Consider the following 27,952-nt stretch of genomic DNA (forward strand, 5'->3'; position numbering starts at 1 on the left):
CTTCTCCAACACCACAGTTCAAAAGCATCAATTCTTTGGCGCTCAGCCTTCTTCACAGTCCAACTCTCACATCCATACATGACCACAGGAAAAACCATAGCCTTGACTAGACGAACCTTTGTTGGCATAGGAGCTGTTAACACTAAAACGTGCAATATTTGGGAGGAACACTTATACTAAAAAACTGTTTACCTGAAATTCAAATTTAATTGAAGATTCGACTCTAGAGTTTTATTTGCTAAATCTGGCAACTCCACCAGTAGTCTACTTTCAGATTTTGAAGATGGCAGCCATGGCTTTTGAACTGTTTGATTTTATTAAAGGGAATTTAAAAGTAGCTTTGTGTGTTTGCAAAAATCTTTCTCTTGAGAGTCATTGGCATTCTGTCTTGTTTAGTTTTTTAGGTTATGAAACCCCTAAAAGGATTCTCTCTCTTCAAATTTTCATATTCCCCAGGGTATTAACTTTACCTGGAAAGTAAAACAGCATAGGTTGATATCAGCTGGCTCCATAAAAATCAACTTGTCTCTTCAAATATTTCAAACACTTTAAATACTTTTTCTGAGATTAAATACCCATGTTCAAAATAGGGTGGTGATTGTGCCATATTTTGTAAGAGAAATTGCTTTGAAAGTGATGTTGGCAAGATTATGTGGAATAGCAGCCAAATGCTATCTACCACACTGGGAAACCAATGATGGTTTTTTTCTTTCTTTCTCCTACCACTGTTACTATCTTAATATCCTTTTAACGTTTCCACTCACCTGCAAATGATTCAGGCAGACATTATAGACCCGATTCTGCCACTTTGGGAGAGATCAAAGCTTAGCCATTTCAATGTGGGAGGGAAAAAAACAACTGTGAATAATAAATATTCACAGAGCTGAAATCAAAGAATATCTCAGGAGAATCACATCTTGCCATAAGCCAGGGAGAGAAATCTTTTCCATAATTATTAATAATTTGGTTCTTTAGAAAAATCATCTCTTCACCTGTTTATTAAACATTTACTGAATGCCTAGAGGAACTCATTGTGTGTGTATGTGTATGTGTGCACACTCAGTCGCTCAGTTGGGTCTGCCTCTTTGCAACCCCATGGACTGTAGCCCACAAAGCTCCTCTGTCCATCAGATGGTCCAGGAAAGAATACAGGAGTGGGTTGCCATTTCCTCCTCCAAGGGATCTTCCCAACCCAGGGATTGAATGTGTCTCCTGTGTCTCCTACATTTGCAGGTGGATTCTTTACCACCGAGCCACCTGAGAAGCCCCATGTATGTGTATAACTTGACTGAAATATAATATTCAGGAATAAAATGGACAAATCTTAAATGTTTAGGTCAGTACTTAGTGACAATTGTAACCATTGTGTAACTACTAGTCAAAACAAGATACAGAATATTTTCATCACCCCAGAAAGTTTCCTCATGGCACTTTCAGTCAATCCCCACTCCTGCCCCTACTTCACCCACTTCACCCAAGCAACCCGAGGACTTCCTGCTTTCTGTCACCATAGATTTTCTTTGCCTGTTCCTGTACTTCATGTCAGTGAAATCATTTAGTATGTGTTACGTGTGTTTGTGTGTATGTGTGGTGTGTGGCTTTATACAACATAATGTTTCTGATCTACATGTGTTGTATCAGTACTCCATTCCATCATATTGCTGAGTAGTATGGTAGGAGGATACTGGAATTTATTTATTCCTTCTCTAATTTAAATGACATTTGTATAATTTCCAGTTTGTGGCTATTATAACTAAGGCTACTTATGAGGATTCTTATACAGTCTTATACATATATGTCTTCATTTCTCTTGACTACGTACTTAAGAATGCAATTCCTGGATCATGGGTTAAAAATATGTTTAATTTTGTAAGAAACTGCCAAACAATTCTCCAACGTGGTGGTTCCTTTTTACACTCCCACCAGCACTATATGAAAGTTCCACTTTTTCCACATCTTCATGGACATGTGGTGTTGTCAGTCTTTTTTTAGCCCTTCTAGTGGATGTAATTGATAGCTCCTTATGGCTTTAATTTGCATTTTCCTGATGGTTACTGGTGTTGAGCATTGTCACAGGTTGAATTCCCTTGGAAGCAGACTCATTGGGAGATTAGTTAGCAGTAGGTTTTTTCAGGGAGAGCACTTGGGTTCAACCTCTGTGCAAGAAAAAAGACAGAAGCACTATTGGACAAGGGATGAAGTTGATTTGTTGTACAATGGAGTCTCAGAGACCTCATCTGACCTTAATCAAGAGCACTGAAAATGCACTTGAAAAAATACAAAATATTCTGAGTTTAGGCAAGTGGCTGGACTTCTCTGCCCCCATATTAATGGCCACTGTGACCTTGGGCAAGTCAGTGCTCTTCAGCATAGGCAGTCAATGAAGTGGATTGATTGAAGGCTGTTTCCTGACAGCCTCTCCAACATTGAAGAATAAGTCCTTCATTCCAAAGGAGAAAGGAGAATCAGAGTGGCATATCATAGCATTTGTTACAAGCACTTTTCATGCCTTATTGGCCATTTATATCTCTCTTTTTGTGAGGCATCTGTTCAAGTCTTTTGCCCATTTTTTAATTGGGTAGCTCAACTTTTTGCTGTTAATTTACAGGCATTCCATAAATTATCCGGATATGACTCCTTGGTCAAGTATATACAGTGATTACTATTTTTCCCAGTCTGTCATTTGTCTACTCATTTTCTTAGTGATGTCATTTTGATGAAGTCCAATTTTTCAATTTTTTTCTTTTATGGCTAGTGCTTTTTGTGTCCTGCTCAGAAATGTTTTCCTTCTTCAAATTTACAAAGATTCTCTTCTGTATTTTTTTCTAGAAGCTGTTCTTGTGCTATTTTAAAAACTAAGGTTTAAAAAAATTTTTTTTAAATAAGGTTTACTGTAAGGAGGTTTTTGATTATAAAAGGATTACTTGATCAATGTAGGGAATACAGAAATTTTAGATGAGCATTAATAAAATAGTATCAGTAAATCTAAACAAAATCACTGTTAATAGTACACTGACCACCTGTATTTTTTCCAGTGATACACAACACATGCACTTACACACACACTTACCATTTAGGGATCATAACCAATTTCACTTACTATATCATTCATTCATTATTAAATATTCTCCATTATGACAATGGCTATAAATATATGCGAACTTATTTAATTAACTTATAAACTACTTAACTTATTTTCAGTTCAGTTCAGTTGCTCAGTCGTGTCCGACTCTTTGCAACCCATGAACCACAGCACGCCAGGCCTCCCTGTCCTCACCAACTCCCAGAGTTCACCCAAACCCATGTCCATTGAGTGGGTGATGCCATCCAACCATCTCATCTGCTGTCGTCCCCTTCTCCTCCTACCTTCAATCCTTCCCAGCATCAGGGTCTTTTCAAATGAGTCAGCTCTTTGCATCAGGTGGCCAAAGTATTGTAGTTTCAGTTTCAACATCAATCCTTCCAATGAACACCCAGGACTGATCTTTAGAATGGACTGGTGGGATCTCCTTGCAGTCCAAGGGACTCTCAAGAGTCTTCTCCAACACCACAGTTCAAAAGCATCAATTCTTCGGTGCTCAGCTTTCTTTATAGTCCAACTCTCACATCCATACATGACCACTGGAAAAACCATAGCCTTGACTAGACGGACCTTTGTTGGCAAAGTAATGTCTCTGCTTTTTAATATGCTGTCTAAGTTGGTCATAACTTTCCTTCCAAGGAGTAAGCGTCTTTTAATTTCATGGCTGCAATCACCATCTGTAGTGATTTTGGAACCCAGAAAAATAAAGTTACCCACTGTTTCCCCATCTATTTCCCATGAAGTGATGGGACCGGATGCCATGATTTCAGTTTTCTGAATGTTGAGCTTTAAGCCAACTTTTTCACTCTCCTCTTTCTCTTTCATCCAGAGGCTCTTTAGTTCTTCTTCACTTTCTGCCATAAGGGTGGTGTCATATGCATATCTGAGGTCATTGACATTTCTCCTGGCAATCTTGATTCCAGCTTGTGCTTCTTCCAGCCCAGCGTTTCTCATGATGTACTCTGCATATAAGTTAAATAAGCAGGGAGACAATATACAGCCTTGACGTATTCTTTTCCTATTTGGAACCAGTCTGTTGTTCCGTGTCCAGTTCTAACTGTTGCTTCCTGACCTGCATATAGGTTTCTCAAGAGGCAGGTCAGGTGGTCTGGTATTCCCATCTCTTTCAGAATTTTCCACAGTTTGTTGTGATCCACAGTCAAAGGCTTTGGCATAGTCAATAAAGCAGAAATAGACGTTTTTCTGGAACTCTCTTGCCTTTTTGATGATCCATCAGATGTTGGCAATTTGATCTCTGGTTCCTCTGCCTTTTCTAAAACCAGCTTGAACATCTGGAAGTTCACAGTTCATATATTGCTGAAGCCTGGCTTGGAGAATTTTAAGCATTACTTACTAGCGTGTGAGATGAGTGCAATTGTGCGGTAGTTTGAGCATTCTTTGGCATTGCCTTCCTTTGGGATTGGAATGAAAACTGACCTTTCCCAGTCCTGTGGCCACTGCTGAGGTTTCCAAATTTGCTGGCATATTGAGTGCAGCACTTTCACAGGGTCATCTTTCAGGATTTGAAATAGCTCAACTGGTATTCCATCACCTCCACTAGCTTTGTTCGTAGTGATGCTTCCTAAGGCCCACTTGACTTCACATTCCAGGATGTCTGGCTCTAGGTGAGTGATCACACCATCGTGATTATTTTATTTTATTAATTTCCTATTCTTGGATATTTAAAGTGTTTCCAATTATGTTTGCTGTTTTAAATACAATCCATAAAGAACCAAATGCTAAAGTCTTTGACTGTGTGGATCACAACAAACTGTGGAAAATTCTTCAAGAGATGGGAATAATAGACACCTTACCTGCCTCCTGAGAAATGTGTATGCAGGTCAAGAAACAACAGTTAGAATTGGACATGGAACAATGGACTGGTTCAAAATTGGGGAAAGAGTATACAAGGCTGTATATTGTCACCCTGTTTATTTAATTTATATGCAGAGTACATCATGTGAAATGCTGGGCTGGATGAAAAGCAAGCTGGAATCAAGATTGCCGGGAGAAATATCAATAACCTCAGATACACAGAAGACACTACACTAATGGCAGAAAGCAAAGAGGAACTGAAGAGCCTCTTGATGAAAGTGAAAGAGAATGAAAAAGCTGGCTTAAAACTCAACATTCAGAAAACTAAGATCATGGCATCTGGTCACATGACTTCATGACAAATAGATGGGGAAACAGTCGAAACAGTGACAGACTTTATTTTCTTGGGCTCCAAAATCACTGCAGATGGTGACTGCAGCCATGAAATTAAAAGACACTTGCTCCTTGGAAGAAAAGCTATGACAAACCTAGACAAAATATTAAAAAACAGAATCATTACTTTGCCAACAAAGGTCAGTCTAGTCAAAGCTATGGTTTTTCCATAGTTACATATGGATGTGAGAGTTGGACCATAAGGGAGCCTGAGCACTGAAGAATTGATGGTTTTGAATTGTGGTGTTGGAGAATCCTCTTGAGAGTCCCTTGGACTGCAAGGAGATCAAACCAGTCAAGCCTAAAGGAAATCAACCCTGAATATTCATTGGAAGGCTTGATGCTGAAGCTGAAGTTCCAATATTTTGGCCAGCTGATGAGAACTGACTCAGGAAAAGATCCTGATGTTGGGAAAGATAGAAGGCAGGAGGAGAAGGGGATGAGATGGTTGTATGGCATCACCGACTCAACGGACATGACTTTGAGCTAGCTCCAGGAGATGTAAAGGACAGGGATGCCTGGCGCACTGCAGTCCATGGGGTTGCAAAGAGCTGGACACAGTTGAGCAACTGAACAATATAAAACCAAGCAGATGGGTAGCCCAAGCTAAGATTTTAAAGAAACATCATTCCAGCATTTAAAAATAAAATAATCAAAGAAAAAGAGGAAAATGAGAACAAAGAAAAGAAAAAGTAAAAATTTTTTTTTGGCTGCACTGGGTCTCCCTTGCTGCACATGGGCTTTCTCTAGTTGCAGTAGGTGGGCGTTACTTTTCGTTGCAGTACACAGGTTTCTCATTGTGTCAGCTTCTCCTATTGCAGAGCACAGGCTCTGTAGTTGTAACACACAGGCCTAGTTGTCTTGTGGCATAGGGAATCCTCCTGGACCAGAGATGGAACCCCCTGTATCTCCCGCATTGGCAGGCGGATTCTTATCCACTGTCCCACCAGGAAAGTCCAAGAGAAGTAAATCTTTACTCTTAAGATAAAACCAAAGGAAGATTTCACTGAAGTCCTCTCTTCTCATCTTCCTCTTTCTCTTAATACTTCACTCAGAGGACAGTTGTTTGAAACTTTCTCCTAACTCCACTTTTCCTGGTTCTTCCATTTCCTTCCTTCTTTCCCCCATGTCTGTTTGTCCCCTGACACCATTCTGATTAAATTCTTCTCATTTTCCTATAAATATCTGCCTTTTTCAATATAAATTAAGTTGAAGCTCTATTGCATTTTCTCTAGGACCCAACCCTCATTTTACCAGTCTGGTAGAAAAACACTCTTTTTGCCTCTGGGAGAAATAAAGGTTGTGAAAATTCATACTGATTATATTTTTTCTGTCGTATAAAGAACCTATGTGAACAAACTCATAGATATATAGATTATCTTTTTCCTCCTACATGTTATTGTTTCCTTAGGCTCAATATCTAGAAGTGAAACCCTGAATCAAAGAGCATCGACACTTTTAAGGCTCTTAATACATGTCAAACTCCCCTCCAGAAATGTACCAACTTACCTTCTTTTTAGCAAAGCATGAGAATATCTGGTTCCATACCCTCCAGCATCAGGCTGTAAAGTTTGTTTTCTTTTATCTTTGTTAATTGAGTAAGTGAAAGTGCTATCCCATTGTTCCTTATTTGCATTTCTTTGACTCCTAGTTAGGAAGCACTTTTTTCTTTTAAAGCTGGCCACTTTAATTGCTTTGGTGAATTGCTATGCACTTGATACTATGTATTTCTTTCACTTATCCCTCCAAGTACCACATGAAGCACATGGTATTCTCATTTTGGAAAACTGAGAAATGCATTGATTAACTGACTTGCCTGGGATTGCAGTGGGTAGTTACTGGCAGACCCAGGCCAACCTGACACAGAAGAGGCACTCTTTCCACCTCAACATTCAGTCTCAATGCGGGAGACCCGGGTTCGATCCCAGGGTCAGGAAGATCCCCTGGAGAAGGAAATGGCAACCAACTCCAGAACTCTTGCCTGGAAAATTCCATGGATGGAGGAGCCTAGTAGGCTATAGTCCATGGAGTCACAAAGAGTCAGACATGACTGAGCGACTTCACTTTCACTTTCAGTTACTGGCAGACCCAGGCCAACCTGACACAGAAGAGGCACTCTTTCCACCTCAACACTCAGTCTTCCTGTGATCTCTTTCCATGAACTCCAGGGTTGGTGTGATATAACCCAAAGAATGCCTGGAACAAGACAAGTCTAGAGCTTGAGTTCCCATTTAGTTCTTCCCTAATAGATGGTGCATAATTTGGTTTTAGAAAAGGCAGAGGAACCAGAGATCAAATTGCCAACATCTGCTGGATCATGGAAAAAGCAAGAGAGTTCCAGAAAAACATCTATTTCTGCTTTATTGGCTATGCCAAAGCCTTTGACTGTGTGGATCACAATAAACTGTGGAAAACTCTTCAAGAGATGGGAATACCAGACCACCTGATCTGCCTCTTGAGAAATTTGTATGCAGGTCAGGAAGCAACAGTTAGAACTGGACATGGAACAACAGACTGGTTCCAAATAGGAAAAGGAGTTCGTCAAGGCTGTATATTGTCACCCTGTTTATTTAACTTATATGCAGAGTACATCATGAGAAACACTGGACTGGAAGAAACACAAGCTGGAATCAAGATTGCCGGGAGAAGTATCAATAACCTCAGATATGCAGATGACAGCACCCTTATGGCAGAAAGTGAAGAGGAACTAAAAAGCCTCTTGATGAAGGTGAAAGTGGAGAGTGAAAAAGTTGGCTTAAAGCTCAACATTCAGAAAATGAAGATCATGGCATCCGGTCCCATCACTTCATGGGAAATAGATGGGGAAACAGTGGAAACAGTGTCAGACTTTATTTTTCTGGGCTCCAAAATCACTGCAGATGGTGACTGCAGCCATGAAATTAAAAGATGCTTACTCCTTGGAAGGAAAGTGATGACCTACCTAGATAGCATATTCAAAAGCAGAGACATTACTTTGCCAACAAAGGTCTGTCTAGTCAAGACTATGGTTTTTCCTGTGGTCATGTATGGATGTGAGAGTTGGACTGTGAAGAAGGCTGAGTGCCGAAGAATTGATGCTTTTGAACTGTGGTGTTGGAGAAGACTCTTGAGAGTCCCTTGGACTGCAAGGAGATCCAACCAGTGCATTCTGAAGGAGATCAGCCCTGGGATTTCTTTGGAAGGAATGATGCTAAAGCTGAAACTCCAGTACTTTGGCCACCTCATGCGAAGAATTGACTCATTGGAAAAGACTCTGATGCTGGGAGGGATTGGGGGCAGGAGGAGAAGGGGATGACAGAGGATGAGATGGCTGAATGGCATCACTGACTTGATGGACATGAGTCTGAGTGAACTCCGGGAGTTGGTGATGGACAGGGAGGCCTGGCGTGCTGCGATTCATGGGGTCCCAAAGAGTCGGACACAACTGAGCGACTGATCTGATCTGATCTGAATTTGGTCCATGCAAGAGCAGATGTGCTTCCATCACCTGTTTCATTTAAATATTGAGAGCTGTACACAGCAGCAGTATTTACAATAGCCAAGACATGGAAGCAACCTAAATGTTCATCGACAGATGAATGGATAAAGAAGAGGTGGTGCATATATACAGTGGAATACTACTCAGCCATGTGCTGTGCTCAGTCACTCTGTCTCTGCGGCCCCATGGACTGTAACCCATTGGGCTCCTCTGTCCATGAAGTTTTCCAGGCAAGAATTCAGAGTGGGTTGCCATTTCCTATTCCAGGGAATCTTCCCCACCCAAGGATTGAACCCATGTCTCCTGCATTGGCAGGCAGATTCTTTACCACTAGCGCCACCTGTGTATTCTTTGCTTTGTGGAAAAATATCCCTATAGTCAAAGCTACGGTTTTTTCAGTAGTCACATATGGATGTGCCAGTTGGACCTTAGAGAAAGCTGAGCACTGAAAAACTTATGCTTTTGAACTGTGGTGTTGGAGAAGACTCTTGAGAGTTGAACAACAAAGAGATCAAACCAGTCAATCTTAAAGGAAGTCAACCCTGAATATACATTAGAAGGACTGATGCTGAAACTGAAGCTCCAATGCTTTGGCCACCTGATGAGCTGACTCATTGGAAAAGACCCTGATGCTGGGAAAGACTGAAGGGAAGAGGAGAAGGGGGCGACAGAGGATGAGATGGTTAAATAGCATCACTGACTCAATGGACATGAATTTGAGCAAACTCCGGGAGATGATGAAGGACTGGGAAGCTTAGTGTGCTGCATTCCATGGGGTCACAAAGAGTCGGACATGACTTAGTGACTGAACAACAAGCACTACCTGGGAAGCTGTAAAAATAGCAAAATAATTCCAGCTACAGCAACATGGATGGACCTAGGGACCGACTGCCGTACTGAGTGAAGTAAGTCAGACAGGAAGGACGAGCTATCATATGACATTTCTTTTATGTGGAATCTAAAGAGAAATGATACAAATGAAGTTATTTATAAAACAGAAATAGATTCACAGACTTGGAGAAGGAACTTATGGTTGTCATGAGGGAAGGATGGGGGGAAGGGAGAGTTAGGGAGTTTGGGATCATCACGCACACACGCACATATTTAAAATGGATAACCAACAAGGTCCTACTGTGTAAAACACAGAACTCCGTCAATTCCATGGGGCAGCCTGCATGGGAGGAGAGTTTGGGGGAGGATGGATACATGTAAATATATGGCTGAGTCCCTTTGCTATCCACCTGGAACTGTCACAACATTGTTAGTTGGCTATACTCCAATATAAGATAAAAAGTTTAAAAAAAAAATACTTCCTTCCTTTCTGACCTGCTTTTCTGTCCTTCTCAGTGTCCTGTCTCCCTGATATGTTGCATTATTTTCCAAAGGATCTCTGACTGTGTCTATCTGCCTATTTCGCTCTCTGTTCCCTGCCCCCCCACCCAGTTTTGTTTCCATGGTCACACCCTCTGTGTTTCTACTTTTACCCTCTATCTTTCTCTAGACTCTCTACCATCCTCTTTGCATCTGTTCTCTATGTTCATTTCTGTAGAAGCTACAAGATAGTCATAAAGTCTGCAAACATAGAGAATAGTTTATATTTGTACAGATTGAACCCCCTTGATTACTTCTTCTGGGATATGTATGTTTATTCAGTGAAAAAAAATCAGAGATAAATTATATGAGATAAGGCATCATAGACTCATTTGCAAGGGATGGTAGGAACAGCATTAGCACTGTATGCACTGCAGCTTGGCCCATGGCATTGAACAAGGCATCTTTAGTGAGGAACATATTGTGTAATATTATTGAACATAGCATGTTTTGTATTGTAATATTCATAAATCTTTTATTAAGTATATTCACCCATGTTTCCAAATTTTATGACCATTTGTAGTTCATCAGTGCATTTTTTTCTTGCCTTTCCTTTCTCTTTGCATTATCTATATTTCTTCATAAATATCCTCTTCATTAGAACTAGCCCCTGCTTTAATGACTTAGCTTTGGAATAGAACAAAATCCTTAAGTGGAAGTCTATTGAGAACCAGAAGCTGTAGAACAGTCGAGTTCTATTTTGGCCCTTTTATGTTTCTATCAATGGCCAGAATTTCTGTCCCAATTAAGAAGAGGAAATTACTCAAAAGAGGCCCCTTAGCAACACTCAGCACCCATTTAATAAAACAGCATATCAACCGTGGCCTTTTTATTTTACTGAAACAATCTGAGAAATTATTTAAAAAAGTAAAATATATCCCTATTGAGTACCATTTCCTGAGGCCTTTAAATGTTTATCTATTATTCCTTTCTTTCCTTTTTTGGAATATCATTGAGGGACAAAAACATATTATTCCCACAGCACAAATGAGAAGTGGTGTACAGATAGGTTGTGAATTTCCAAGGCTCACAAAGATCTGAAGCCAGAAACTGGGTCTCTCTGCTGACTGAATCCCTTGGCCAGGCCTTTTTATCCTACAAGAGGCTGTCTAGTTAATGTAGAAGATGTGGCTTGCTTATTCATTTGCTCATAGAAAAATGAATCTTTTTTCATTCCTCCCTTCCTCCTACCTAAAAAGAAGTAAGGAAAGAAAGAGAAAGAGGGAATTCCCTGGCAGTCCAGTGGTTAGGACTCCATGCTTTTGCTACCAAGAGCATGGGTTTGATTCCTGGTTAGGGACCTAAGATCCCACAAGCAAAAAGAAAGAAAGAAAAGAAGAAAGAGGGGTTGCCTGGTGGTCCAATGGTTAGGACTCTTGGATCCCACAAGTTGTGTGGTGGTTGGGGTGGGGGAGAGAAAGAAAGAAACGAGGGAGGAATGGAAGGAGGGAGGGAGGAAGAAAAGAAAGGATCCACAGCAGCCTGTCAACAACTGGAATGGCTCAGATGATAGCCAGTCACCCAGAGGCAGGGAAAGGGTTGTGGTCACTGGTGATTTCAGTGATTTTTCCCACCACCAGCTACCATCACAATTTCCAGAAAAGCTGCCAAGTAGGAATTAGCATTTCACAGATGCCCCTGCCCCCACTATTATGGATCTTGGAACTTTTCCTGACTGCCCTTTGCCCTCATACCTTCCTACCCACAGATAAACAGGCTAGGTATTTGACCTCACCTGCATTTGAAGAACTAGAGTACTTGCAAAGGTGCCTTCCTTCTGCCAGAAATCCTTCCTGAAGCTGAGTTACTAACTTTCTAACTTTCCCTAATCTGGATTGTTTCCTTACAATTAAAACACCAGGGATACGCACTTTATCTGTACTTTCCATTTTCCCTTTCTCCTCTTCTCCTCCCCCACTCCAAACAATGCACTCAAGGTTCAAACTATTGAGATACCATGTTGCAGGTAATTGGTAATTGAAGTGCTTATCTTCACTTGTAGAGTATGTGACTTATGTTGTACCCTTACACTGCATAGGGTCTGGCCCATTGTTGGGACTCAAACGAATGTTAATTGAATAGAAGAACTTGCCTAAGTTGGCCTCAGGCACTCCTGGATTTCAGTGTGCTGAGTTCCAGGGAAAATTAGACTGACTAAGCCAACTGCTCCCTTCCTGTCTGGGAAGAACCACCCAGAGAACAGAACAGGGAGGCCGCACCTCTGCAAAGGGAGAGAGAGGGCTTGACTGCTGTCCCCTTTGCCTGTGATTCCACCCCATACTTTTTCCTCTGTCACAGGCTAAATAAGGCGGTTCTGAAACTCATTTTTTCCAGACACGTTTGTGGGCAGAGCTACTAATTGAACCTGCTGTGGGCTAGATAGGGATCAGGGTAGAGACCAGAGTCTGATTTATACCATAGGAAGCCCTAAGAAAGGTTAGAATTTGATAAGAACCTAAACAGACTAATCTCTCAGGAGAGGAATCTGTCTGTAGGGGTTTAGAGTGTGATCTCTAGAGACATGCTATCTAGGTTCAAATAGTATTTGTGCAATTTTTAAACTGTGTGACCTTGGACAAGCTACTTAACCTCTTTATACCTCAATTTCCTTACACATGAAGTAGGGACAACAACAGTATCTGCGTCACAAGGTTGATTAAATCAGTTAATACATGAACACGCTCAATATTGTTATTACTAAGAATGATGCCTTTGGAGGGAAGCAGGTTTACTATGCTGAGGTTTGTATGTGTAAATGCAGGGCTGGGGCAGAGTTAATCATCAGGGTCTGGAGACAGTGGAATGACTTTGTACAAATGAGTGAGAAGAATCTGGAGTTCAGGGTTGGGGAGCAATCAGAGTAAGGAGGAGAAATGAGGGAGAAGGGAAAAATTAAAAGCCATTTCAAATTTCCAATAGTATAATAGCAAGATATCTTTTAAAAACAAGATCAAAATTGTTTATGTTGCTGAGCTCTAAACTACCACTGAGGTAAAATGGTACAACTCCTTGGAGAGTAACTTGGCACTACCAAAATTAAAAGCTACACATCTGGAGAAGGTAATGGCAACCCACTCCAGTGTTCTCGCCTGGAGAATCCCAGGGATGGGGGAGCCTGGTGGGCTGCCGTCTATGGAGTCACACAGAGTCGGACATGACTGAAGCGACTTAGCAGCAGCAGCAGCAAAGTCACAAGATACATGCTCGATATACAAAAAACAATTGCATTTTTGTATACTAGCAATAGACAGTTGGAAATCAAAATTTTTAAAAGTAGTATGCAAATGGCATCAAAAATAAAAGAAAGAAAAGTCTAAGGTATTAATCTAGCAAAATATAAACAGACTTTCTTTGGTAAGAACTATAAAATACTAAGAATTAAAAGAGGTCTAATTAATAGGAGAAATATTCTATATTCATCATGAGAAGTTTCAGTACTGTTAAGATATCAATTCTCTATAAATTGATTCAATGTCATCTCAAATCACAATCTCAGCAAGAATTCTTTAAACAAATTGACAAGCTAAATCTAAAATTTGTATGGAAAAGCAAAACTCTCCAATTAGGCAACACATTTTGAAAAAGAAAACAACTGAAGAACTCACACTACCTAATTTCAAGACTTACCATAAAAACTACAGAAGTAATCAAATATTGGTAAAGCATCAACACACATACAATAAAACAGAGTCCAGAACAGTCCAATACTTAAATGGTCACTACTTTTTTAAAAAGATGCCTAGGTAACTCAACAATAAAGTATAGTCCTTTAAAACAACAGAAAATCCATGTGTAAAAGTAGTAATTGGAAATCCACTGTGTAAAAAAATAAACCTCAACCCATACTTCATACCTATATGAAAACTAACTCAATGTATTACAAAACTGTAAACAATAGATTACAGAACTAAATAAAATGACTAAAAGTATAAAACTTGTAGACGAAAACATTGAAGAAAAGTGTGGCCTTGGGTTCAACAAAGACTTCTTAGCTAGGTTAGGCAAGGTATAGGCTCTAGACCTTCAACACAATTTAAAAAGCATGAACCAGAAACCTGCCAACGACAATATGTAAATGAATGGATATAGCTATGCTCCAATAAAATATTATTTATGGATGCTGAAAAAAAATAAAAAATAAAAATAAAAGCTACATATCTTTTGATCCTTCCATTCTATTTCCAGGTATTTATCCTACCTTGGTATTTGCAAACAGACTTATGGCCTCTTTGTAATGCCAAAACTTGGGGAACCACCTAAGCGTCCGTCAGTACTGTCTATCTATGCAATAGAATACTATGTAGTCATTAAAAAGATTGAGGCAAAGTTACACATATTATTTATGGAATAATAGCCAAGCTAAATAAAAAAAGAGCTCTATCACAGGCAGAGAGAGAGCACCAAGAGCCAAGTGGAGGAGCAATGATGAAGTCTAAGCTGGAGTCTATATCCTCGAACACAGAGACATCATGTATGGAGTGGGTGGTGCGGGTAATGAGAGTTGGGAATGACAAGTCTCTGCAGAGTTTCACAGAGGGAAGAGCGGCATGACAACAGGTGGGGAATTAGCAAATGGAGAAGTCACTGATAATACCTTTAAAAGCTGCTGGTGTTTGTAGGGCCCAAACAGATCTGTACTTGTGTGGTGCCTGAGTGGTTCTGGTTTGCTTAATGGACTAGGAACAGATCAGAGAAAGGTAGTAAAGGAGCAGGTAGATAGGGCTAAGAAAATGAGCCTGAAGCAATGTGGGTGGATAATCACAGCTATATAGATTTTTAACTAGCTTATCAACTGAGCTCAAAGGATACTGATTAAAAAATTTGATATCAATAAAGAGAGGGACTTCACTGTCGTATTGTTGTTCAGTCACTAAGTCGTGTCCAACTCTCTGTGACTCCATGGTCTGCAGCACGTTAGACCTCTCTGTCCTTTACCATCTCCTGGAGTCCACCCAAATTCATGTCCATTGAGTCCGTGATGCCATTTCATCCTCTGCCACCCTCTTCTCCTTTTGCCTTCAGTCTTTCCCAGCATCAGGGTCGTTTCCCATGAGTTGGCTCTTTGCATCTATTCAGGGTTGATTTTCTGTAGGATTGACATGGTTTAATGTTCTTGCAATCCAGGGGACTCTCAAGAATCTTCTCCAGCACCACAGTTCAAAAGCATCAATTCTTTAGTGCTCAACCTTCTTTATGGTCCAACTCTCACATCTGTACATAACTACTGGAAAAATCATAGCTTTAACTATCCAAACCTTTGTCAGGAAAGTGATGTCTTTGCTTTTTATAGGCTGTCTAGGTTTGTCATAGCTTTTCTTCCAAGGAGCAAGTGTCTCTTAATTTCATGGCTGCAGTCACTGTCCACAGTGATTTTGGAGCCCAAGAAAATAAAATCTGTCATTGCTTCCACTTTTCCCCCTTCTATTTGCCTTGAAGTGACAGGACCAGCTGCCATGATCTTAGTTTTTTGGATGTTGAGTTCCAAGCCAGTTTTTCACTATCCTCTTTCACACCTCATCAAGAGGCTCTTTAGTTCCTCTTCACTTTCTGCCATTAGAGTGATACTATCTGCATATCTGAGGCTGTTAATATTTCTCCCAGCCGTCTTGATTCACACTTGTGATTCATCCAGCCCAGCATTTTGTATGATGTACTCTGTATATATATTAAATAAACAGGGTGACAATATACAGCCATGACGTAGTCCTTTCACAATTTGGAACCAGTCAGTTGTTCCATATAAGGTTGTAACTGTTGTTGCTTAAGCTGCATATAAGTTTCTCAGAGACAGGTAAGGTGGTCTGGTATTCCCATCTCTTTAAGAATCTTTCATAGTTTGTTGTGATCCACAAGTCAAATGCTTTCACGTAGTCAATAAAGCAGATGCTTTTCTGAAATTCCCTTGCTTTCTCTATGATTCTAGCGAATGTTGGCAATTTGATCATTGGTTCCTCTGCCTTTTCTAAACCCAGCTTGTACATGTGGAAGTTTTCAGCTCACTTATTGCTAAAGCCTAGCTTGAAGGATTTTGAGTGTAACCTTACTAGCATGTGAGATGAGCGAAGCTTGTACGTTCGGTAGCTTGTACATTCTTTGGCACTGTCCTTCTTTGGGACTGGAATGAAAACTGAGCTTTTCCAGCCCTGTGGCCACAGCTGAGTTTTCCAAATTTGCTGACATATTGACTGCAGCACTTGAATAGCATCATCTTTTAGGATGTGAAATAGCTCAGCTGGAATTATATCACCTCCACTAGCTTTGTTTGTAGTAATGCTTCCTAAGGCCCACTTGACTTCACATTCCAGGATGCATGGCTCCAGGTGAGTGACCACACCATCGTGGTTATCCTGATCATTAAGACCTTTTTTGTATGGTTCTTCTGTGTATTCTTGCCACCTCTTCTTAATCTCTTCTGCCTCTGTTAGGTCCCTACTGTTTCTGTCCTTTATTGTGCCCATACTTGCATGAAATGTTCCCTTAATGTTCCAATTTTCTTGAAGAGATACCTAGTCTTTCTCATTCTACTGTTTTCTTCTTTTTCTTTGCATTGTTCATTTAAGAAGGCCTTCTTATCTCTCCTTGCTATTCTCAAACTCTGCATTCAGTTGGGTATTATCTTTTCTTTTCTCCCTTTTTACTTCTCTTCTTTCCTCAGCCATTTGTAAAGCCTCCTCGGACAACCTCTCTGCCTTCTTGAATTTCTTTTTCTTTGGGATGGTTTTGGTCACTGTTTCCTGTATAGTGTTATGAACTTCTGTCCATAGTTCTTCAGGCACTCTGTCAGATCTATCCCTTGAATGTATTCATCACCTCCACTGTATAATCATATAGGATTCAATTTAGGTCATACCTGAATGACCTAGCAGTTTTCCCTACTTTCCTCAGTTTAAGCCTGAATTTCACAGTAAGGAACTCATGATCAGAGCCACGGCTGGCTCCAGGTCTTATTTTCACTGACTGTATAGAGCTTCTCCATCTTTGGCTGCAAAAAACATAATCAATCTGATTTTGCTATTGACCATTTGGTGATGTCCATGGGTAGAGTCATCTCTTGTGTTTTTGGAAAACAGTGTTTGCTATGACCAGTGTGTTCTCTTGGCAAAACTTTGTTAGCCTTTGTTCTGCTTCTTTTTGTACTCCAAGGCCAAAAAAATGAAAGTAAAAAGTGATAGTGTTAGTCATTCAGTCGTGTCCAATTCATGGAATTCTCCAGGCAAGAATACTGGAGTAGGTAGCCATACCCTTCTGCAAGGGATCTTTCCAACCTAGGGATCAAGCCCAGGTCTCCTGCATTGCAGGAAGATTCTTTACTATCAGAGCCATCAGGTAAGCCCTTGAACCATCAAACCTGCCTGTTAGTCCAGGTATGTCTTGACTTCCTACTTTTGCATTCCAATCCCTTATGATGAAGAGGACATCTTTTTTTGGTGTTAGTTCTAGAAGATCATGTTGGTCTTCACAGAAGTGGTCTACTTCAGCTTCACTGGCATCAATGGTTGGGGCATGGACTTGAATTACTGTGATGTTGAACACTTTGCCTCAAAAACGAACCAAGAACATTCTATCATTTTTGAGATTGCACCCAAGTACTGAATTTGGACTTTTTTGTTGACTATGAGGGCTACTCCATTCCTTCTAAGGCATTCTTGCCCACAGCAGTAGATATAATGGTCATCTGAATTAAATTCACCCATTCCCATACACTTTAGTTCACTGATTCCTAAGATGTCAATGTTCACTCTTGTCATCTCCTGCTTGACCACGTCCAATTTACCTTGATTCATGGACCTAACATTCCAGGTTCCTATGCAATATTGTTTGTTATAGCATCAGACTTTACTTTCACCACCAGACACATCCACAACTGAGTGTCATTTCTGCTTTGGCCCAGATGCTTCATTCTTTCTGGAGCTATTCGTAATTGCCCCCTGCTCTTCCCCAGTAGCACAGTGGACACCTGCTGACTCATAGTCCCGTGTCGTATCTTTTTGCATTTTCATACTGTTCACGGGGTCTCACGGCAAGAATACTAGAGTGTTTTGCCATTCCCTCCTCCAGTGGACCACATTTTGTCAGAACTCTCCACTATGATCCATCAGTGTTAGGGGCCCTGCACGGCATGGCTCATAGCTTGAGTTACACAAGTCCCTTCACCAGGACAAGGCTGTGATCCATGAAGGAATCACTGGTGTATTAGATATTTTTAAAATCAGTAGCTTAGATAGTGATCTAGCTGGGAAAGATAATAGAATGGATGATAGAAGCAGATTTATTTATTTATATAAATATTTATTTATTTGGCTGCATGGGGCCTTAGTTGTGTCATGCAGGATCTTCCTTTCATCACGTGGGATCTTTCGTGGTGGTGCACGGACTGTCTAGTTGTGGGGGGCAGGTTCAGCAGTTAGAAGCGAGATTTAAAATGATCTTAGACTGACAAGTATCCTATGATACTACTTATATATGAATCTGAAAAGAAATGATACAAGTGAACTGATTTACGACACAGAAATAGACTCACAGATACAGAAGACAAATTCATGGTTAGCAAAGGCAAAAGGTGGGGAGGGATAAATGAACAGATACAAAGTACTATATGTAAAATAGGGAAGAACAAGGACCTGCACACAGAGCTGTACTCAGTATCTTGTAATAACCTATAATGGAAAAGAAATATATGTATAACTGAATTGCTGTACACCTGAAACCTTGCAAATCAACTATCCTTCAATTAAAAATGTTTTAAAATAAACTCATCTTGACAGATTAGAACAAAATGCCAAAATCAAGAAAATGAAACTTGACAAGGATAAAATAAAACCCCAGATGTAGGGGACTTCCCTGGCTGTCCAATGGGTAAGACTCTGAGCTTCCACTGCAGGGGGCATGGGTTTTATCCCTGATAAAGGAACTAAGATCCTGCATGCTGGGTGGTGCAGCCAAGAAAAATCAATTGTATAGGAAGGAGTGGGGCTGCCTTGACAGCATTTTATATGAAAGATTTAGGACTCACCAAACCAAATGTAGTCACAGTTTCATGAAAAGACACAATGTCGGATAAAAAGAGATCTGTGCTTTAATTAAAAGATCTTTTACCCAGATCTGACCGGTTCTGGGTACCTCATGTTTAAAAAGCTATCGATGGGGACTTCCCTCTTTTGGTCTAGTGGCTAAGACTCTGTGCTCCTAATGTAGGGGGCCCAGGTTCAGCTCCTAGTCGGGGAACTAGATCCCACATGCCACAAGTAAGAGTTCAAATACCACAACTCAAGATCCTGCATGCCACAACGAAGATCAAAGACCCCGTGTGCCGCAACTAAGACCTGGCACAGTCAAAATAAATAAATGAATGAATACTAAAAAAAAAAAAAAGACACTGATGAACCAGTGTATGTCCAGGGAGAGATCAGGTTGAAAAAGGATCTAGTAACTTCCCAAGTAAGGAAGAATTTGATGGAGTTTAAAGATATTAGATATTGGGAAGAGAAGAGCAAGGTAGATAAATAATAACTGTCCTCAAATAACTGGCTTTTTTCAAGCACAGGCTAATAACATGAAATCGCCAACCATCCTACTATCTTGATTTATAAAAATGCAACTTCATTTGGTTCAACCTAATAGAAGACAATGTCAACTCCTTTTGCTATGCTGCAGAAGGTAAATGAGAATCAATGGTTGAACAAGGGAAGCAATTACATCAGTATAGGAAGGAATTTGTCACAATCAGATGCTCAAGAATACAAGGAGCTGCTTCACAAAATTCTCAGTTCTATCTCATTGAAAGAGCCCAGGCAGAGCAGTCTGTTAGGAATATTAAGCATTTCTGTATTTAGTGGGAGACTGTCCATGATCTCGCCTAAGAATCCAACCTCTCCACAGTACAGGGACAACACACCAGACCACTCTGACAGCAGCCCAGGCCATCCTTGTGTTGTCTTACACTGCTGTGTCTTGGTGCGCGTCAATCCCCATGCTTCGAATTGCACATCTTCTTGCTATGTATCCTGCAAATTCTTACTCATCTCTCCACACACTACCCGAGCATGGCCCCACCTGAACTCTAAATAATGTGTCATACTCTTATTTATTTTTGGTCACGCTGGGTCTTTGCTGCTGCACTCAGGCTTTCTTTAGTTGTAGTGAGAGGGGCAACTCTTCGTTGTGGTACACAGGCTTCTCACTCTGGTGGCTTCTCTTGTTGTGGGGTACATGCTCTAGGTGCGTGGGCTTCAGTAGTTGTGACATATGGGCTCTTATTTGCTCGAGACACATGGAATCTTCCTCGACCAGGAATCAACCCAGGGCCTCTGCATTGGCAGGTGGATTCCTAGCCACTGTGCCACCAGGGAAGTCCCATACTCTCTTTTATACCCTGCACCCTCTGCAGTGGGACTTAATATTCTTTTGCAATGTTTTTGTGTACTTCTTTCCTACTAAATGCAAGCCGCTTGTGGACCAGAAATGTCTCTTTTCATTTTCCATAGTCCCAGTGACCAGAGCAACATCTATGGTAACTCAATAAATATTCATGAAATGAATGAGATTAGATGTTTTGATTTTATATATAAAAATAACAAATTATCATACAAATACATTTTGTATCACATTAATCAAAACTAGTGTCCTTACTACATGTGATACACATTGATATTTTCTAATTTTTTTTCATTTTAAAAAATAGAATTATTCTAGTTTCCAAAATTAACTTGGGTTCTCAGCTTTACACTGAAACACACTGAACTACAGGGTCAAGAGGCAAGGATCTGAATGGAAGATCTAAGAACTTGATAGGAGCTCTGGGCCTTCTCCCAGAAAGATGCATATATGCATTAAATTAGCATTCAATTTCAGAGGCTCTCTGGACCCACTGCAGTCCTTCCATACATCACAGGTTGTGAGAAAGTTCCTTCTAATGCTTCAATCTTATTTTTGTGAGACGCATCAAGAAGTAGTCTAGGAGTATTTTAGAGTCACCCATAGGGAGAGCACAAAACTGGAAGGGAAGTACATAAAGAACAAAGAATAGAGGGAAAATTCTGAGATGGGATAGGCAAGACAGATAAATACACGTGAAAAGTTAAAGGAATAGGGAACAGAATAAATCCTGGCTAAGGGTGAGGAGGAAGGGGAAGGTAGGAGCTGCCAGGTCAGGGTTTCAGGCCTGCAGAATCTGATATTCTTTGCAGACAATGGAACTTGGGGTTCCAGCCCTGTAGCTTTCATCTTCCCTCCCGAGGGCTCACTATGCCTTCCTCCCCTTTTTTAGGCAGACCTTATGGAAACTCTGAAACTCTTTTTCTCTTTTCTTCCAGATGGGAAGCTCTGGCAGAAAGAATGTTCTGGCCTGTGTGCAATGACTCCATTCTCTCTGCCAAAGGATAAAGCGAAAATCTGCTTTCTTGGAAACCAGCTCCTGTCTTCAGGAAGCATGACCCTAGTGAGGGAGTGACTGGGACCTTTGCGTAAAGGGGAGGTAAGGAAATAATCGTCAGCATCCGCTAGCACGGTGGCACAGAAGGACAGTAATAGGTGAACACCAACGAATGATTTAAAAATGGAATCTGTCTCCAAGATCTCAGCTCACACAGATAACTTACTACATCGCTCTTTGAATCTTAAATAACTCTGACGTGTTTTCAACAGTCTGTTGAGGAGGAAACAGACATACAACTCACATTTCCACAGGACAAACAGTGAGAGGGACATGTATGAAGTCTAGAAGCTCCTATTAAGCTCTCAGGAATCTTGGAGATTTTAAGAACTTCTGTGAGGGTCCAGAAAACCTGGAACATTACAAAAGTCCAAAAGTAACTAGACTGAGGCAAAGAGAATGGAATTTGGGGTGGGGTTAGGAGACCTGAGTTAGTCCCTATATAGAATCCTGACTCATTTTGTGATAACAGCCAGTCACTTCCTGGCTCAGTGTTCCAGTCCTCGTTCACCTCATCCACCCTTACCCCAGCCCCTTCCCCTGCCCAAGAAAAATAAAATCATAATTTTATTCTCTCTGGAAAAAGTTAAACATGATTATTTCTGTAAAGCAAAAATAGCTGATTTCTCAGGGTGAGATGATTTTGTTTACTTTATAACCAGTGTAACCTCCTGGGTGGTATATAAAGCCATGAGAACGGCAAACTTATTTGTTGTTGGGATCCTCAGATGGGCATGGAGTTCATAGGTGGTGTGCTTGCTTCTTCTGTTTTCTGGGATGACACTGTTGTGTTGTAAAGGCCTTTGGAGAAAGGTTTGGGAGATAACTGGGTAACACCCAACTAGGTCAGGGAATGAGTCAGGGCTCAAGGACTCGATACCAACCTCTCCCACTCCTGCCAGGAAACCTCTGGGGTGAGAGAGAGATGAGAGAGGAGCTGAGGGGCGGGCCTTACCGCTGCCTGCCCTGGGGCCTCTGGCTTGCGGTTTCACCCTGGTTTGCCCTGCAGCTGTAACGTGTCTGCTGACACGCAAGCCCTGACATGCTCGCCCTCCCTCTTTCCCAAACTTCTGCTCAGTCTCAGAAACAGATGGTACATTCCACCCCAGAAATGACTATAGGAGAGATGAGAAGGGAAGAACAGAACCAGGTGGAGAGGTGGCTCTTCAGAAAACGCAGGGCAAAATAGAAAGGACTTTTTGTCAAGGAAGTGAGGAGGAAGTAGAAAATAAACTCACCTCCAAGGAAATCAAGATGAGAAAAAGGCAGAAGAGTGCCATGGCTGGGCTGACACAGAGAACAGAATAGGAACGAGGGCGGAGGCTGGGCAGGACCAAGAAGCACAAGCCCGGAAACCTCTAAGACTCAAGAGCAAAATGGCAAAAAGTTACATTTCTTGTTTGGAGGTATACTCAGCTTCCAAAAATTCACCTTTCTTTCCTCAACACCATTCCCTGTTTGTGGCAATTCTGAGGACTCTCCACTAGTTAAGACACAATTTTATGTACCTACTGTGTACCAGTCACAAGTTTTCATATAGGATTTTAGTGTTCACAACAGCCCTACATGGTAAATTTTCTTATTTAAAATAGTAAATTTTATTATCCCCATTTCACAGATGGGTACATTGGGCCTCAGAAAAGTTAAATAATGTGCCCATAGAATTCCAAAGTAGTGGACCCAGCCAGTTGAATTCCACTATACCAAGCTGCCTTTGATTTGATGTCAAGTTAAATCAAAATAATGTCAAGAGTGGAGACTTCTTAAGCCTTCCAGGAGCAGTAAGAAGCAGACCAGGTAAGGAATAATGAATGGAGATCTCTTAATCTCTGAATGTAAGTACTAAAAAAACCCTGTAACTGTTGGGTTTGCATAGGCCTCTTTGTGATCAGAGATGCCAGTGAAACCTTGGTACCCTCTAGTGGAAGTTTCCTGCATTCACACAGCTTCCACCCCGAAGAGCTGGAACTGGAGAGCATCCCCAAGAACTGCCAGGTAGAAGATACATGTTCATACGTCAGGGCCCATAGAGGGTAAAGGAAAGAACAAAGACCAGAGGGAAGGTGCGTTGAGCAATTGGTTCACAAGGGTCCTTAAAGGGAGTCTTTGTCAGGCCTTTATGCATTATTAATAGGAGCTCAACCCTGGTGGCTCTCTGTCAGTAAAGAATCCACCTCCAGTTCAGGAGACTGAGTTTGATCCCTGGGTAGGGAAGATCTCCTGGAGAAGGAAATGGCAGAACACTCTAGTATTCTTGCCTGAGAAATCCCATGGAGTGGGCTACAGTCTATGGGGTCGAAAGAGTTGGACATGACTTAGCAACTAAACCACCGCCACACATCAGTAGGGACTGTAGGTTTTTAGGACTCTGGAGTGCTATTTTTTTTAATGGGGAAAATTAGTGATCAGCGATATGAAGTGACTCCCAAGGCCACAAGGAAGTCAATGTCAGGAATGGTGAGACTAGAACCCATGTTTCCTGCCTCCCAAACCAGAATTCTTTCCATTATATCACACTTTCTGTTTGTTGGGAACCCAGCCTATGAGAACAAGCGCCCGGGCTCCTGAACCTCATGCCCACACTCTGCAGGCACTGCTGGAGCTTCTTCCGCAAGTTCCCAGTGCCAAGATGTCAGATTTATTTCTGTCTCTCTCCTCCTGCAGAGGTAATCCCTGGGAATGGAAGTGGGTTAGAAGCAGATTACTCTGATCCAGGGGCTTTGCTCTCTCCTCCCTGAACGTGGCGGGTAGGGAGCGGAGAGGGGAAGTCACAAATAGCCTGAAATTCCCTTTCAGGATTATCGCTTGATTTAGCCAGCTGGGGTGAAAGTGGAGCAAGAAGAGGGGAGGGATTAACTTGAGACCTCACTTGAACAGCAGGATGCATGGGCTTCTTTTCTGGCTGAGCCAGGACGAGCAGTATCTCTTCCTAAACATACCTTTAGAAATCAAGAGTCTGAGGCAGGCAGAAAAAGATAAAGGAGAAAGCCTTTGTCTTCAGCTTCAGGGATGAATGGAAGGATGGATGAGACAGAATAGCGAGGAGAAGAAAGTCATGCAGCACAGAAATAAGGAATCACCTTGGGGTATGGAAACAATCTACATTTTGATGGTTTTAGCTTTAACATAAGCTCTTCGCTTTTCCCTAACAAAAGAGACCTAAAACAAATAAGGCTTCCTGAGGATCTCCAATTCATATCCAGGTTATGGGCTCTTTTGCTTTAGGGACACTGTACTGGGGTGGAATCTGGGACCACTGATAGTATCTGTGTCAGCACAAGGGGCAGTTCCACTTAGCAGGACCCTGCTGCTGCTGCTGCTGAGTCACTTTAGTCGTGTCCGACTCTGTGCAACCCCACAGACGGCAGCCCACCAGGCTCCCCTGTCCCTGGGATTCTCCAGGCAAGAACAAGGGAGTGGGTTGCCATCTCCTTCTCCAATGCATGAAAGTGAAAAGTGAAAGTGAAGTCGCCCAGTCATGTCCGACTCTTAGCAACTCTGCTAGGCTCCATCTATCCCTTCCACGGCTATGATGGGGCTTGGAAGCAGTTACCCTAACTAACCAGAGCGGGACATGTATTAACTCATTTACTAAGTTAGTAACAATTCTATGAGTTAGGCACTTAATTACTCCTTTTCTATAGTGAGGAAAAGAGGTGGAACTAAGATGTACAGTCAGGCACCATTACTTAAGAGCTTTGTCAACTCTCCAAGTGACGTAAAAACTCTGCTAACGTTAGCTAAAGATCGGTTGAGACCATTTCTTAGAAAGTTAGAAGTCACGGTTTCTATGTCACCTTACCTTGGACAGTTCACTCCCTTTGCTCTTCATGTTCTCATCCAAGGGAGGGAAGTACAGTATAAACACATGGCAAGCCTACTGCTCACTTCAATCCAAGTGTCATATTGTTTACTGTAATCAATAAACATATTGTAATCAGATTCTTCCAATTCTCCAGAAGTATTTTCCTTGTTCAAATCAACAGTGCTTCTCCTGGAAAGTAGGTTAGTGTTTAGTTGCTAAGTCGTGTCTGACTCTTTTTGTGACTCTGTGAACTGCAGACTGTAGGGCTTCTCTGTCCATGGGATTTTCCTGGCCAAGGATACTAGAGTGGGTTGCCATTTCCTTCTCCAGGGAATCTTCCTGACCCGAGGATCAAACCCATGTCTCCTGCATTGGCAAGCAGATTCTTTACCCACTGAGACAGTAGGGAAGCCCAGAATGTAGGTCTACCAGGCAGAATTTCAGAAGTTCCAATCTTTGACATCATCTGCCACTGTGGTGGTGTGTTGGGGGGTGGGGTGGGGAATGCAAGCACAGTGTATGTCCCACTGCTTATGGGATATCCCATCCTCTTTGGATCCATTTAGAATAAGACAATGAGTGATCCCAGGAACTCCCTATATTTGGGGAAACACAGAAATCAGCTTTGCCCTCTGCCTCATGACAGTTTATCTGGCATTCTACTGATTCACTTATTTTTTTCCCATGATCCACTTAATGAATAAATATTTGAGTGTCTACTATGTGCAAGACTGTTTCTTTGCAAGGCTGAGCCCCTAACCACCTTATTCCTTCCTCTAATTACAAAATGAGTTTCCTTTTCTTGTTCTTATCTTGATTTTTCTGAAATGTGAACTTCTATGTTTGTGGAATTAAGAAGTACCCTTTTCATGTTAACATCCCCAGGTAGACAGCTCCCAATTTTCCATGCAGTTAATGAGACAGGAAGATAAAATGAATTTTCCAAACAGCAGCTATAAAACCCACTTACAACTGATCTCAAAATGAATTAAAAGCAATTGACTCCCCTTATTATTTCATCCAGGTTGATATGAACAAGTTTGTGTTCCCTGAGAAACTGACCAGAGGGAAGGCGGAGACGATCTAGGACGTGTTGGCTACCATGTGAGACAAACATAAGACTCTACAGTGAAGCAGATAATTCCAGAAAGACTGTATCAATGTTCTGCATTAATAACCACTCATCATGGAGTGGGGTTTCCTCACTTTTCAGGAAAAGCAGTTAAAACCAATTCATGTTCTATTTTGGGGAGCATAGAGTAGATAGGACTTTGTTAAGAAATAACTATTTTTATATATATCTCACTTAAATGCTTAATATATTCTTTAGCATATACATATAACACCTAATTTCATGTCACTATTAATGTGTCATGCTATAGGTTCAAGGCAATGGTTAAGACTTATAAGAATATTCTTAGCCTTGAAGACTATATAGGTACTTTCCTGGCAGTCCAGTGGTTAAGGCTGTGTTTCCACTGCAGACAGCACGAGCTCAATCCCTGGTTGGGGAACTAAGATCCCACAAGCTGCGGTGAAGCCAAAAAATGTGTGTGTGTACACACAGTATAGTCAAAAAGTCAAGATTTAAGACATCAGATCCCCAAATCCAAAAGTAATCTCCCTTTCCTTTGACAGTTGTTAGCATTTTACTTGGACCTTTGTAGCAATTCTATTGTACAGCTCATAGATCCCAACTCATTGCAAAATACCATAGGTAAGTGTTCAATAAACATTAATTGGCAGAATGAGATAAAAACCTAAAGGGTAAGTATGAAAAGTGCTTATTATTCACCTATGATTACAGTACTGGATTTTCCAGGATGATCCCAACAACATGAATCCTTTAACCACTTAATGTTAAGAAATACAGTACAGTAGTCAGTGCATGGGTTCTGGGGTCAGACTGTTTGAATTTGAATCCCAGTTCTGCCGATTATCAGCCGTGTGATCTTAAATAAATTATGTACTTATTTTCAAGGCGGCACATCTTATTGTTATATACAAGAATATTACTCTTGTTTGTGATGAGGATTGAGTTAAAATATATAAAATTACTCGGAAAATTGCCTGGCATCTGTTAAATTATTTCTAAGTATAAGCCATTTTTTGTTAATAAAACCTGTGCCTCTGTCCCCAAATGGCAAACAAATGCTTTTGTCAGTCCACGTGTCTTTTGCTTCAATAAACATAGTTGTCATTAATCTCCTTAATTCGATAGGATATTCTTCTCACAGTATAGACTGGGAAAATTAGAGCTCTGGCTAAGGTTACCCACCATACGGGGATATACACCCAGAAGCTAGACATTTTCGTCCTTCCTAAGATCCAAGTAGGCACTGAAGAAAACACTTGTCTCAGAAGGGAAACACCTTTTCGTTCTTTACGGAATGGAAAAAAGGTGCAGCTCCGTCCCAAACCTGGAACGCAGTAGCTCCCGGCCGCCAGAAACCCTGGTGCGCAGGCGCAGTTGCGGCTCCACGCTCTCCGCCCGGCGCGTGACAACCGTGCTTCCACCCTACCCCCCAACTCCATCTGACTGCGCAAGAGCAACCCGACTCCACCCTCGCTCCCTCC

The 27,952-nt window shown here is 41.3% G+C and overlaps 1 long non-coding RNA gene across 1 annotated transcript; it reads right to left on the reverse strand.

The window, feature by feature from the left end:
• Window positions 1-17: 17 nt before the first annotated feature.
• Window positions 18-27,948, reverse strand: LOC133232312 (uncharacterized). Its single transcript, XR_009731364.1, has 3 exons — window positions 27,654-27,948; window positions 25,373-25,483; window positions 18-470 (listed from the first exon to the last, which is right to left on the reverse strand). It is a non-coding gene; the product is annotated as an uncharacterized LOC133232312 (long non-coding RNA).
• Between the last annotated feature and the right edge of the window lie 4 nt (window positions 27,949-27,952).

This window comes from Bos javanicus, chromosome 19 (genome assembly GCF_032452875.1).
Source record: "Bos javanicus breed banteng chromosome 19, ARS-OSU_banteng_1.0, whole genome shotgun sequence".
NCBI classification, from domain to species: domain Eukaryota; kingdom Metazoa; phylum Chordata; class Mammalia; order Artiodactyla; family Bovidae; genus Bos; species Bos javanicus.